This window comes from Triticum dicoccoides, chromosome 4B, assembly GCF_002162155.2.
Source record: "Triticum dicoccoides isolate Atlit2015 ecotype Zavitan chromosome 4B, WEW_v2.0, whole genome shotgun sequence".
NCBI classification, from domain to species: domain Eukaryota; kingdom Viridiplantae; phylum Streptophyta; class Magnoliopsida; order Poales; family Poaceae; genus Triticum; species Triticum dicoccoides.
Window position 1 is genome coordinate 176,809,650 of NC_041387.1, and position 15,674 is coordinate 176,825,323.

The following is a 15,674-nucleotide window of genomic DNA, read 5'->3' on the forward strand; positions in this document are numbered from 1 at the left end:
CAACAGGACCCCCGTTTCGACCGCAGAAGGTCTGTTTCCTCCGTTTTGCGGTACGCCACACCCCTCCCAATCAACAGGACCCCCGTTTTGACCGCAGGAGGTCTATTTCCTCCGTTTTCCGGTACGCCACACCCCTCCCGATCAACAGGACCCTGTTCCGAATGTAGGAGGTCTGTTTCCTCCATTCTGCGGTACGCGAGGCCTCGTTTCCATCGCCTGTTCCGTCCAAGCCCTCCCGATGAACACGACCATGCATTCTGTTCCGACCCAGCCGGTTGGCTCCTCATGAACACGACGACGACGCTGTTTCTCAGTTCCGACCCAGCCATGTACGTATGCGCGAGTAGACGTTCGAGACCCCGCCCGTATGTACACATACATGGCCGTATTTTCTTTCTTGCACCCCGGCCGCTGTACGTACGTGTACATGCTACGTGCATGCCTCTACTACGACAAGTACGTGCCTCTACTACGACATGTACGTGCCTCTACTACGACACGTGCGCGCCTCTACATCGACCAGTATATATGTACGTACACATTCGCGATCAGAATGACAACACTATGTACGCTTCGACCAGGTGGGTCCCGACTGTCAGGCACTTCCTTGTCTGTGAAGATGTAGCTAGTGGGTCCCAGCAGTCAGGAGGGGTGAATCGTCTTTTTTTGCCTGGACGCACTTCCTTGCGTGCGAAGATGTAGCTGGTGGGTCCCAGCAGTCAGGGGGAAACATTTTTTTTGTGAAATACTGGTGGCCCGTCCGGTGGGTCCCTGCTATTAGGTGGAGGAATAATTATTTTGCGAGTAATAAGGAGGCACTTCCTTGCGGCCGCCATGGACCCAGCTGTCAGCCTCTCCACGCACAGTACTCTTCCGATGGAAGTCGGTTGTTGACCACATTGACCACGCCGTGCCGAGAGCACCACGGTGATGGATGACGGCGAGGCCTAGGAAGGGGACGACACGGAGCTGGGGAAGATGTAGGAGTAGATGCCCATGTGAAGAGGAGTACGAGGGTGAGGCTGCTGTCGCCGCAGAATAACAGGGGGTGTGGGTGAGTAGAGGGATGGCCTGGCCTGGGGTGGGAGTAGTAGAGGGCGGTGAGGCCTCCGCGGCATCACAGTCGGCCACGGGAGGCAGGAGCACGCGGCACGACCGGCGCTGCTTTGGGCGGCTGGAGCACGAAGACCAGAGGTTGAAGAAGCACTACGGCCGTTGGATGGACATCGTACGGTCTAGAGCTAGAGTCATTCATATTGACTAAGTTGACAAAGCCCTCCGTCCCCGTAAACTTAGTAGGCCCACAAGTCAGCCTCCCACCAGCTAGCAGGGGGAGTATTCATTTTTTTGTGCGTAATAAGGAGGCATTTCCGGTGGGTCCGAGTTGACAGCGGGGGGAACATTTTTTCGCGAAATACAAAGACCCTTCCGGTGGGTCCCAGCTATCAGGTGGAGGAATCATTATTTTGCGCATAATAAGGAGGCATTTTCCTGTGTGGGCCCCTACTGTCAGCCTCTTCCGATGGCTGTTGTTTGTTGACCATGTTGACCTTGCCGCGCCGAGAGCACAAACGCGGTGGATGAGGGCGAGGCCCAGGAAGAGAACCACCCGGAGCCAGCGAAGCCACCGCAGTGGATGCCCATGCCGAGGGGAGAATGAGCGCTGACTGGTCGGCTACGAGGTGAGGCTGACATCGCCGGAAAATAACAGGATGTGTGGGTGGTTAGAGGGATGTCCTGGCGGCAGCACAGCCAACCACGGGAGGAGGAAGCAGGCAGTCCCGCCGGCGCTGGTTTGGGCGGCTAGAGCAGGAAGATCAGAGATTGAAGAAGCATGCCGGCCGTTGGATGGACATCCAACAGTCACTGTTGTGTGTTGACTAAGTTGACAAAGCCTTGCGTACGCGTCAAAAAAATTAGGACAGCGTCATCGTCAACCTAGTAGGCCCAGAAGTCGGCCTCCGAATCTGTGGAAAACAGCATACAACCCATTAGCCACTATTTCAATAATTTACAGCCCATTTGCCAATTCTTAAGGATATTTGAAGCCCGTATTCTTTTTATTAGCATTACAGACCATATATTCTGGGAACTGCTAAAAAATTCAACGAAATTTTGCATATTTCGGTGGGGTCCGAACTCTTTTAATCACAAAATTTCGAGTCACATTAAAAATAGTTTTCAAAAAATTATATCAAAATAAAATTCAAAAAACAATTATCCGCAAAAAAAATGAATGACATTTAGAATCTTAACTAGCAAGATGCCCGTTCGTTGCACGGAACATGAAGATGCATTTGTATGAGTAGTTTATCTTGTGGGAGAAAAGATGATATTTTAATGTAATTGCCAGTTGGCTTTGGTTTTTATAGGAGTAGAGAGTAGAGAAATCCTGAAAAAATGATATTTTAATGCAATTGCCGGTTGGCTTTGGTTTAAAAATTTACAGCCCATTTCTTACAACTTATAGCCCATTTTCTGGGGAAGCCCATTTCTTACTACTTACATCCCTCCTTGTCTTGAAAGATTTGCAGCCCAGCAGGGCTGAGAAAAGCAAGTAGGCCTCGGTTTTGGTATTCTCCAAAAAAAAGAACTGGGCTAGCCAATTTCAGAAAGAAAAAATATATCAACTGGGCTTGTCATGTGCTTAATAAAAGCGTAAGCGTGGGCTAGACGGGCCACAGCCCCCGCACAACGCGCAGTTGAGTTCCGTCTCTGAAACTGAAAAACAACTGGGCGAGCTACTGGGTCCCTGGTGTTATCCGCTCGTTGTGTAATTTTCTCGTTTATTGACTACATTGACAATGGCGTGGAACCTAGTTGTCAAACAATTAGGAGGAAGTATTTTTTGTGGCTTGTATTAATGAGGCACCTGCTTGCGAAATGCAATGACCCATGCGGGTCCCTACTGTCAGCCTCTCCATGTACATTCATCTCCTGATTCCTCTTGGTTGTTGACCATGTTGACAACACCAGACGGTGGCGGGCACAGCGAGCTAACCAAGGCGGAGAACGACGGCAAGGCCTCAGACGGGACCGAACAGCAGCCATGGAAGATGCGGCAGTGTAGTGGCAGGTGGAGGGGAGTACGCGGGCAACAACATGCAAGTCAAGCATACAAATGGTACAAAAAGCCGAAGGATTAATTGTTCATCAAATTTTTAGACAAAACCCAGATTGAACATGATAGTAACATCTAACCCAACCACTCTTTTTTGCAGTCACAAACAAAATGGGTCGGTCTGATCCATAAAATCAAGATCCTGCGCAAAAAAATTTATTTCAGGATGTCTACAACTTATTGTAAATATAAGCCAAGCACGTTTAGAAGCCCATTTGTCCACCTGAAACTTCTTTTTTTGTTGTTCAACATGTTCGCCCGTGAGAAATCTCTTTCTGTAAAAATTAAGCCTCATGGACAATAGTAACCTCACGTTCAACAGGAAGAATGTGACAAAGCTTCTGTTTGCCTGGTTGGATGCATATCATCCCATCGTTATTGTCCTCAAACGAATGTCATGAGAACTGAGAAAATCCTTGTGCTTATTACGCCAACGATTGGGTATATGTTTTTCTCCATGTGGTTCTCCCTAAGTAGACATGAAGATTTAAAACAGTTAAGGTCTGAAAAAGAGTATGTCGAAAGAACGACAACTGAACAGTTAATTCTAGTACAATATATACGGGCTTTCAATGTGCATGAAATCATCACCTCTATGTATAAATTCTCCAGAGATCGAAAGCATGGCAGCAAGCCAATAATTATGTCCAGATCAAAACTATACATTCTGATATATATGATCTTGACAGAATCTAGCAGCATTGATGGGCTATCAATGGACGAACTCTTCATTGAGCATATAACATAATATTAGTACCCAAAGTGTACTCCAAGATGATATAAAACTTATGCGCACAAATGAAAAAATGCAGCATATGATTACAAATGTGTAGATGATAATATACAGTACCTGAAAAAGTGAGGAGCCAAACACCAACTCCTTGTGATTAATAAACGGGTCACGAATTACACTCAAGGTCTCCAGTTTGGGCGCAGAGACGACAATTATTTCTGAAGGTGTATAACAATTATGAAGGAGCAACCTTTCAAGTGAAGGGGCATCTTTGATGATGAGCTGCTATCCTTTAAAACAAATTCCAATGCTTTTAAGGTGAGGCGACTTTATTTGGAGACAACTTATACCGATTTCTATTCCCAAAACAATCAGCAAGCGCTCTAGGGCAGGGCAACTAGAGTGGATGATGTTGTGCAGTGAGGCCTCCGACAGATAAACCACCACAAGCGAAAGTTTTTTTAGCAGTGGTAGTCTAAGCACTTGTAACAGATCGTCTGGTAGATGGCACCGGGCGAAGGTGGTGGTGTGGAGAGAGGAGGAAAACCGCGAGATGGACAACGTCGGTGTGGGCACGAATTCTTGGTATGTTCGTGGTATGAAAGTTTCGTGGTAATGGTAGAACTCAAACTGCTGGAGTTTTCTGAATTCAGGGGATGTCAGCCGAGCGTCCACCTTGCCGGGTATGGACAGCAGGTAGCTTGTCGGGATGCAGAGGCATTGAATGGGGCCCTGCTGGTGAGAAGAGACGATGGCTCTGATGAGATCAAATTTAGGAAGGACAAATATCTGACGACAGTCGAGATTGAGGGGAGCGGTGCGCCATAGAGGGCGCCACCGAGTTGAGAGGACTTGTGTGCGGCAGCAATCCTTGGTGGGGAGAAGCGAGATGATCTCCTCAAGGATGACGCCTGGGAGATTGCTGATGCGGTCCATCAGAGATTCTACTGGTTCCTCAGATCTGGTGGGGGGGCTCGCCGCTTCTCCCCACTCTACCGGGTGCGGGATCTACAACCGGCGTCGCCGCTGGCGGGAGCCTCATCTTCTTGGTGCTGGGGCCAGCCGACTCCATTTTCCTTGTGGGCGTCGTGCCGAGCTCACGGGTTTGAGCAGAGTAGCTAGAGACGAGCCTAGTGGCAGTGCGAGTGGGGAAGAAGGAGGGCTGGGGATTTTTGTAGGAGTGGAAGAAGAGGAGCAGGCGTTTTCTGTACGAGTGGGGAAGAAGGTGAGCGGAGTTTTCTTCACGAGTGAGTAAGATTGGGGAGCGGGGGGAATTGGGTGGGGAGACGGAAGCGGGAGAGCGAGCTGTTCGTGTTTATAAGGCCCGCTGCACTAACTACTCGCTTTTTTCCAAGAACCGCTCTCTTCTTTTGCATTGCTGCATTGGAGCTGGCGCATGGGCTTGGCTGACTAGCCATGCATGCAGGATGCATGTGCCCGCCGGCCACTACATGCGCCTGGTTTGTTACTAGGCCTATTTAATAGGGTGGTTATGGAGTAAAGTAAGGAGATTTATTTTCTCTGTGTGCATCCACCAAATTAGAGGATGCGGTACTGGATGCAGACACTCACATTAAACTAACATTCAGAAGAACAAAAGTTCAGCATGTCTATGCATCTCAATGATTCCCCATACTATAACCAATACACAAAGTTGTGAGAAGGTGTGGAAATAAAGAAAATAGGTCGATGCTTCTCTGAGCAAAGGGCCTCCCTGCGCACACATTAATTTCCTGGGCATGCTTGTTTCTTCTCAATGTTGCGAGCACTTTGAGCTTGTTGGCAACTCCACAGCTAGCTAGATGTCTCATCTTGCAATTGATCCTGCCACATTTGCAGCAAACACATGAGACAATAGATATGACTCAACATTGGTCCATATTGTGCAGTTCCCCTGATATCATATTCATTGTCCTGAATCTGAAAAGAGAGGAAGACAGTAGATATACTTAAACGGTGTTGCAAAACAGTAGCACATATCAATAGCTCGGCATGACAATACACGATCATCTGGACGAAGGGGATACTGACCTGCCTGAGGAAGCTTACATATAATTTCATAAGTCCTTGGTTGATTTCCACCTTTGGCTGCACTGCTTGTTTGCTCCTCCACACATGACAGGATCGTTTTGCACTGCATTCAGCAAGTCAACATACGAATAAGCTAATTTCATCTTGCGGTGGTCATTGTACCTAGTTACAAATGTAGGAATACCTATAGCACCATGAGGTTAGCTGACAGCAGGTAGATGCAGCCATATAAATTTTGTGCGGTGCTACCAAAATTAAGGTTTGTATCCCTTCCCGTTATGATAATTCCTATTGAAGTTGGTAGAATGTGACGGCTTGTTCTTTACATCAAACTTGCCTTTCCCCAGAGATTTGTTCTTGTTGTTTTGGGGCTGGTTAGGCTGGAAGTTGTTCTCGTGTACCATGTGGGCAGTAGAAGCTCCCTCAGTGACCCAAGCACGTGTGTCTTTTGCTCTCGCCTTCTCCTCAAAATCAAGAGTGCTAATGAGATCCAAAACAGAAAACTCATGTCTCTTGTTTTCCAGAGAAGTAGCAAAATCGTTCCACGAAGGTGGAAGCTTGGCAATGATGGTCCCAGCAACAAATTTGTCCGGCAACACACACTTAAAGTACTCAAGTTCCTTAGAGAGTGACTATATCTCATGAGTCTGCTGAACAACAGAGCGCTCATCAGTCATCTTGTAGTCACAGAATTGCTCCATGACGTACAACTTGTTGCCAGCGCCCGAGGGCCCAAACGTGGCCTCGAGCATGGCCCACATGTCTTTGCCACTGTCAAACGACATATATGAATCCACAATGGAATCGTCAAGAACACTCAGCAGGGCGGCTTTGAAGAGGGTATCCATGTTCTGAAAAGCTTCCTGTTGTGTAGGATTAAGATCGCCCTCAGGCTTACCCTTAGTGGCGTCATAGCAGTACATGATCTGAAACCAATATACTACTCTTGTGTGCCACCTTTTATATTGCACCGCCTTAAAAGTAGGCAGCTTCAAAAGTGCAGCAAAACCACTCGGAGTAAATTGCCTGTTATCAGGCTTTTGGATTGGATTGTTGAATATATGAGCAATTTAGTATGAGATTTAATCCGAATCAGCAGTAAATAGATCATGACGATAATTGCAAACATCAAAGTAATGATGCGGACTAAACCAGGAGGACAGAATCACATACTGTATAGCGGGAGCAGAACCGATGTGGTTGATGTTGTCACTCATGTCGTTGATGAAGTGGTTACCGAGGTCGGGGAAGAAGGCTGTCGTTGAGGAAGTCGTCACTGACAGCAGTCATAGGAGTGTGCTCCCCAAAAACCTGATCGCCCCTCTCCCGTACAGGATCACGAAAGGCGTGGTTTGGAGGACTGTTGTCCCTTCTCGTGGTGCACGTCGAAAGGAGGGCTGGAGAAGAATTGCGTGGCAGCGCTAAGATCTGGAACGGTGTGAAACCATATGATACAACGGCAGCTAGGGTAGAGCATGTCAGGTCGGTCGTGTGAGTATAATAGTAGGCCTTTGGCCCCCAAACCCCACGTCCAAGTCAATAATAGCTCAGAAAAAGTCAATAATAGCCCCACCAAGGTTTTTCTAAAAAAACGGAGTAATTAAGGCGTCCGTTAGTCCCTTTAGTATAAATACAATATCATTAATAATGGCCCCACCTTTTGTCTCACAAAGTATGTTGGAGTACAACCGGCTACACGTTTACAATCCGCTTCTCTTCTCTCTCCTCTTCTCTCTCCTTCAACTAAGCACAAATACTATATTTAAATCCTTATAGCCTGCTTATGTCATCTAATTGTAGTAATATGTTACTCCCTCCTTTCCGGTTTATAGGGCTTATCTCAAAATTTTAGTTTTTCCATTTTATAAGGCTCAATTTGGTTGTTCCCCATCACATGTTTAGGTTCCAAGGTGCATTAAATCATTGCATGCAAGTATTAAGAGAAAATTGACCAATGCATGTACTTTATGCATGCATGCATTGCAATTAATGCATTGATAAACATAATTTTTTGAGAAAAACAAGAGCATTAATTAGGTGCTTTTGTAAACTACAAAAAATATTCCACCACTCACCATCTACCTTGGTTGGTGAGATTTTTGAATTAAGCCCTATAAACCGGAAAGGAGGGAGTATAGTACAAGTTACTCCCCACTATGACCAGCCTTGGCCTCTCCCAGTGCTCCACCATGTATAGCTGCTAAGCCTGCCACGTAGGCATAAAATATGATGTGGCACCAATAAACTAAGCACCTATGCATTGAAGACTTGAGTTACTAAGCCATTTAATGCACTTAGCACCTCATCTAAAGAGCATTAATAGCATAGCCAGCTGCTAGCTATAAGCCAGTGCCATGTCATCTACAACCCATCTTATAGTCAGCATGTACAATAGTAGATCAAAAGAGTGTACTACTACTTTTTTTCTGTGGCCCACCTTTCATTCTCACAAAGTGCCTAGGAGCACGTCCTAGAGCTGGCTCTTCACGAAGAGCCCACTTACCTTCTCTCTCCTCTTCTCTTTCCTCCAACTAAGCAGAAATATACTATAGTTTATTCCTTATAGCCCGCTGACTCAACTCTATTGTACTTGCTCTAAGAACATCTAAGCACTTACTAGCACCCCCTTGACCGTGGACCTTGACGGTGTACGTCACCTTGTGTCTCATAATTTTCCTCGTCATCATCTAAGTCCTAGAAGATCTCACCCACATCATCATTAGCATGCAGCCGCCTTGATAGACAACGTGCGCAGAAGGAGTAGAGGCGACTTGGGACGCACCACCACCACGTCGTGGGCACTCCGTATGTGCTCGTGTGTGTGCAGCGTGCGTGTTTATCCATCGGTGCTAGCTCTAAGGCCGAGGTTGCGGCCGTCTTCGTTTGCGACTAGCAGTTGAGCAACGACGACAAAGAGGTGCTGCAAGACATGCGTATGCACCGTTGAGTGCGAGCTTCGCCGTAGCACGACGAACCGAACGTCGCCACGGATGGCGCACGCCTCCATGCAGCCGAGTGCGTGCGCATGCATGTGTTATTCACGTGCATTCTACGGCCAAGCGTGTGTGCATGCACGTCTTGTGTACGTGCATTGTGTGCTCCATGCTGTGCGCGTATGTGCATGAGTTGGATCGGATGGAGTTAGTGCGTTGGCTTGTGTACATGCGTGGCTGCATGCGTCTTGTACATGCGTGGCTTATTGCGTGGTTATCAATAATTCAATATAAACTACTCCCTCCATTCCTAAATATAAGTCTTTCTAGCAATTTCAAATAGACTACAACATACGGATGTATGTAGACATATTTTAGAGTGTAGATTCACTCATTTTGTTTCATATGTAGTCCCTTATTGAAATATCTAAAAAGACTTATATTTGGGAATGGAGGGAGTATAAAACATCTTCAACTTAGCATCCTGATGTACCATTTCTAGTGGTTACCGAAAATTTCATGTTCTTTTAGTTGTTTATAGGTGGGCAGGCGGCAAAAAACAGGGGAAAACGCGCAAGGTTCCTTGCAGACGCTCCACCGCGAGGTTCCTTGCTCCTCCTCGGTCGTCGGGAATCTATGCTCTTCAACTCTTTTCTTTTACGTGAGCTTTGTTCATCCTTTTCCCAACACGCGAGACATCTACCATCAAGGTCCATGTGTCATGCAAGAAAATGGAGAAATCAGATAAGCAGTGCATAAGTGAGTCGTGCGGGGAGGGGGGGAGCGGGGGGAAACCCTTTTTCGTAAGTGAGTCGTGCACTTCAATGGCACCTACGCAATATTTTTTTCTCCTCGATGGCACGTGAATAGTGCACGTACTCAACGACGGAGCACGGGATGGTAGCAATGACATGGTCAACCCTTTTTTGGAGAGAGTACGTACTACTAGTAAATAACTTTGATGTGTCCCGTCAACTCGCAGAACGACGAGAACCTTGATTACGCCTTCTCCCTCGCCAACGCATGCGCGGTGGCTCGCAGCACGAGGAGAAACTTTTGCTTACAAGAGGTGGACGTGCAGCAGTTCATTTGGTGTCAGATTGCCAGAAGCACTACTGTAGAACCATCGACTTCCGGAAGAGGCGAAGAGCCAATCGCAAGGTCACCTACTAACCATAGGCTAGGCGTAGTGGGAGTAACATAAGTAGGGGTACCTCCTTTTTTTTATCCTAGAAACAACCACATGGGAATATCAAGGTGATGGTTACGTAGAACAAATTTCCTGAAGTCCGTGCTTAGACCTCCTCTATCTCTCTTCTCAGCTAGCCAGCGGACGCGCGGAGCCCATCATCTGTTTGCTCACATGCGGCCCCACATGTCAGGGAAAATGCAAGAGGATCCACTGAACCTGCACATCTTTCACCCCGACGTGTTGGTGATGAAAAACAAATCCAATAAAAATCTTCGGTGGCCGCTTTTGGAGTTACTCAAGAGTAGTAAGATTCTATTTACAGTTTAACCCAAGATGCACATCTCGTGGCTTCAACTACCACTCTATTTTCTTTCATGACATGACCTGGATGCTAGATGTCCCATGTGTCGGCAAAAGGAGGAAGAACCCGACCAAATCTTCAGTTGTGCTCTCGGATTAGACTAGTTGTGCTAACTTAAAAATTTTATTGTGTACTCCCTCTGTTCCAAAATACTTGACTTCCATTTGTCCAAAAATGGATGTACCTATATATTAAAACATGTCTAGATACATATATATTTTGACAAATAGAAGGCATGTATTGTGCAACGGAGGGAGTAGAATGGATGCAAGTTTTTATATTGGGAAGAAGAGTACATCCATATATTGATAGAGCGTTGGAGTTGGCCTTACAAGTGGGACCGCAGTTGAGGAAACCGACTACCGGCAAACACCCACCTCGCCCGCCACGCGATGGCTGAGTTAGAGAAACGATGAGGTTGAAGAGATTGCTCTAGCACGGACTCCAAGAAATATGGTGTCAGATGGAAGTCGTGCTGGTGGTGTGTGCCGTACTCCTAGACGTGAATGCTTGTTCTGGCCCATGCCACCCTACTACTCCTACTACTTACTATATAGTACTAGTATCGAGGATTCGAGGTGCTGGTTACGTACAATATGGCTACAGTAAAAACACCCGCACGACGCGCGAAGCATGTGAAGCTAGTACAAATAGTGTACTACTATTGTTGATTGGCCTCATCCGGTAACCTGTTGCAATGCACATACAATTATGTATTCGGAAAATATATTTTTGCCTCGTCGCACCACTCACTCACAGAAGCAACTCGAAAGCCATTCATAAATTTAGTAAGTTTATCACAGACATATCATTTTATTACATACAACAGGTCATCAACCCACATCGACAACGAGGATACATTATAAATACTAAAGTTTTCACCACACAACAAATAACAAGCAATGAAATGAACTTCAACTCAACCATTCCTCGATGTTGGAAATGCTTGCTTTGAACCACAAGTGATTCTCTGGGACGGGCCATCTATTGTCGATCTCGAGACCAATGCAGGACTGATCATCCAGGATGAAGCGGCCTACTATATCAGTACCAGGGTAGGGAACCACGCTAATGTCTGAGGTATAAGCACAGATGCTTCTCATAAATGGTGCTAGTAATGTTGTGTCAACAGCAGTTGGATCGCCTTTCACCATCATCGGATAGTTTTGTCCAAGGAAGAGCGAGTTTTCTCCAAGACTACCAATTATGTACCAGGGAGAAGGTGTTGGTGCTAGCACACTAGTATCCATCCCGAATACCATGCAACGGGTGTTGGAATAGGTCCGGAGAGTGCGACCATGGGAGACTACACCTGCTTCCTTAGCAGTAACATCATTAGTGGGTTGTATACACGCGAGAAGAGGTGATCCATCGAAATTAGTTGCCAGACACCAAAGAGTATATGGGCGCTGCTCTTCCTCATGCTCGTGATCATCACCATTGTCATCTCCCCCTTGGTTATAAAAAATTTCAAGTATAGGTGGCGGAATGTTCACAGGACCTTGGAAACACAAGAAGAAGGTTAATTAGTAAAGGGAAACTTGCTAACCCGCATGCATGTGGATGAAACAATTATAATTACAGTGGAAGACAAACGTACCTAAATCATAACGATTCCATGCAAAAACAGTGCCACGAGTGGTGGCAGCAAACACAAGGCCCTCGTATTGAATTGCATCACAGTACTCATCCGTGTACAGAAACTGATTTTTGAGCAATATCCATTGAGTCAAACCACCAAGGACGGCCACAAGCTTGTCGAAGATAGCAACAACTTCATAGTTGTTGTAATTCCAAGAGCGGTTGGGAACTCGACAAATTGCTATCTTTCGTAGAAGACGGTCACCATGATTGTATTTGAATGTGCGTACAATACCGGTGTGCTCAACCTCTGGGCAGTCTGCTGAGATTTTTGGAAGTGGAACCCGGTCACGAGTGTACACATTCACAAGTTCCCACTCACAGTTGGACCCAATGTAAACAACCCAATCTCCATTTGCGCCTGCCCAAGCCTTGCCCTCAAGTGATGGCACCTTAACATCATACATATCATTATCAAGCAGCATCAACTTGCACAAGGCGAGGCCTCCGCCGTGACGGCGCCAGTCATCAGGGTCACGACGAAGAAGATAGGGGAGATCAAACCGCTCCTTGAATCTTGGGTTCCTTGTAATGATGTTATTTGTTGAGTCGAGAATGGGCTTGAACGAACCTGCCATGCTAGCCGAGGTGATGACGTCGCACCGATCAATGAGTTCCTCCACCACGTCATCTTTCAGATCGGGGCAAGAATAACGGGGTCGTTTCCGTCCCGTTCCCTCCATGGAGAAGACGATCGAACAATGGCAGAAGAAAGGGTGAAGGGCTGAAGGAAAATGGAGGAGGGAGAGGAAGAGTGTGTGACAGCAGTTCCAAATCGAGAGGGAAAGGCGAAGAGTCGGTGGACGGTTTCCAGTTTGCCACGGTTCACGAAGGGGCGCCCGGCCTACACGTCAGTTCGGAAATACTCCTACTACTCGTCGTCGTCTCACTGATATGTTGGAACGGGACCACATGTCAATGAAACATGGTGTGTAATTTCTCGTGCAAAATGCGATCTGGCCGCGTTGGCCCGAGGTGCCGCATTAGTTTTTTTTGAAAGTTTGCTGCATTAGTTATGGACCTTTATTTTATTTTTAACATGCAATCTGAATGGATAGCTCCTGTGGTCATCACACATGAGCGGATATAGTGATGGTTGATTCGCCCGAGCAACTTATTACTGTGGGAATATGGGAGTACCAGCGGATTCAAGGAATAGAGAAATGATGGTTGCTTCGTCTAAGAAACTTACTGTGGTGAAGGTGGGGCTCTGTGATTTGACTGCTCACTAGTCATTACTACTGCGGCGCAATGACCGGGGTGAATCTTTCCCTGAAGTTGTGTTGTGCACTCAATATTGCTGCATGGCAGGTGGAGTCGGATGAAGGATGTCCAACATGTCGGCGAAACAAAGTTGAATTGTTTCTGGCATTGCTATCAATCCTTCAGGATTTGTTTATATGTACGCATAATTTTGATGAAATTGTACTATGATGCTATGAAGGTTTCAACTTTGGTTCCTGCAGGAAAAAGAAAGGTTTCAACTTAGGATTCATGTGTCTTGCCTCGAGATTATCTCGTTACAACATTCCATCAAATACAAACGAAACCACCATGGCTAATGCATCTTAATGGTTCACAGATCAGCGCCAATATTCACATCACAACTGAAGACAAAGTTGTGAGAAGGTGTACAAATAAAGAAAAAATATATAATTGATCGATGTTGTTCGTAGGCATGGCTCCATTTCCTTGGCACAGTGTTCATTGCTTGGCATCTAGTTTCACCCAGCTCTGTAGCCAAAAAAGAGGTGTATGAAGGACACCACAATCCGATCATTTTGTGCAGCTCCACTAAAATTGGGCGGACCATCCCTGTTTGCAAAGATATCCAGTTAGTGTGATTACAATAATAGTGGAACTAGATGATGAAACATAACACACATAAATAGAAGCCGATCACCTCTACGATCTCTCTTTAGGACTAACTTTTTGTTGGAGAAGATTAGGCACGGAGTTGGATGAGGAGGATAGCAAAACCAATCTCCCTTTCCGCAGTCCCACAGAAATGTAAAAACGTTGCCCGTGTGACATTTTGGCAGAACTGCATAAAACACTCTTCAGAAAAGTGATTTGTGCAGTTCACCAAAAGGTCGCAATAGCAACAAGGTGAAAATGGATAGCCCTGTTTGCAAAAGGAGGTCGAAAGGAAACAATTACTGCCCAATAACACGAGTTGAAGACACATACGCCGACAAAAAAGAAGCATGTTCCATGTAAGAAGGGAAAGATAGCACATGGTGGTTTATCAAAAATGGTTTGAGGACGAGATTGCAAGATGGAAAGTACGCCGGACGAGATACGATTTCAGCAAACAACTAAATAAGATCCACATGCAGCAACATGGGAAGATGGGTAGTGGAGCAAGGCCAGAGGAAACTGTACCTGAGGGTTGTCGGGATGTTACTAGGAGGGCGCCGGCGGCCGGGATCTGCCCATACTGCGGCAGCGAGCAAGTGGCGAAGGCCCTACCACGCCGGAGCTTGGTCATAGAGAACGGCGGGTACCGCAGATCGGGACGAGCTGCCTCAACGCCGTCGAATGGAGAGACGATGCACATCCTCCCTTTCCGCCGGCGGACGGGATGCGGCCGGATCACTGACCAACGCTGAGAGAGAGAGGCCACGGCGGCCTTGTGTGAGATGGTGTGACGAGAGACAAACCCATTTTTCCATTTTCCCCACGGAAATCGTTTTATATTCTAGGCGTGGTACCCAACCCTCCTTCGAGTAAACAACCGCTACACGCGTCAAATTATCACGTGGGCTGCCTTTTCGTACAGAAACGAACTCCACCATGTACCCGTGCAGGTGTGGTCGGGAAGGAGACGTGATTATGTGCGTCCTGCGTGCACTTCTTCTTTAGGTGCAGGTACGTATGTGGGTGGGTGTGAGAGAGATGGTTTGTGCGAAACAGAGGCAATGTGTTGATGATATCTCAATCAGAAAAACGTAACATATGCAATGTGTGTGAAACAGAGTCATGGACGTGACATGTCGATAAAATTGAAAATAGGGATGAAGTGTGTGGCTGCTCGATCGATAAAGAGTGCCATCGAATTTGTGTTTGCCCATGTCAAAGATACAGGGCGCCTGGCCTACTGGAATTTGAGAGGGCATATGTGTAGTTCTTCTCCATGGCATGGATACCTACCTACAACGTTCGACTATCGGTGTGTGGGGGGCGGGGTAGAGACCGGTCGACTAGTATATGTGTGGGGAAGGAGAGAGACCTAGCTATGTATTGAGGGAGATCGATCGACATCCATGGATATGTGTAGCAGAGGAATAAGGTTGGGAAAAACACAAAGGTAGAGCGTCGGAGGGTTGGTGGTGGAGTGGCGTCTCACAAATGGTGGGATAGGCCTGCTAGACAAACGGAGGGTATGAGTGCAATATCAATAAGAGAGGATGGGGGATGTCTGTCTCTCTATGCATGTGCGTGTGAGAGACGTGTCGGGAGGTATTCAAGGATGATGAGGGGAGAAGATATGGTTGTGGTAAGCATGCGTAACTACATAGGGAGATCAACTGTCGTGTGTCCGAGAAAAGGAGAGACATAACTAGCGAGGTAAGTGTATCGGTGCTTGGTGAAAACGAATTATTGTCGACCTGGCTATATGTAGGGAGATCAGTTCATATACACGCATGCATGTGTTAGAA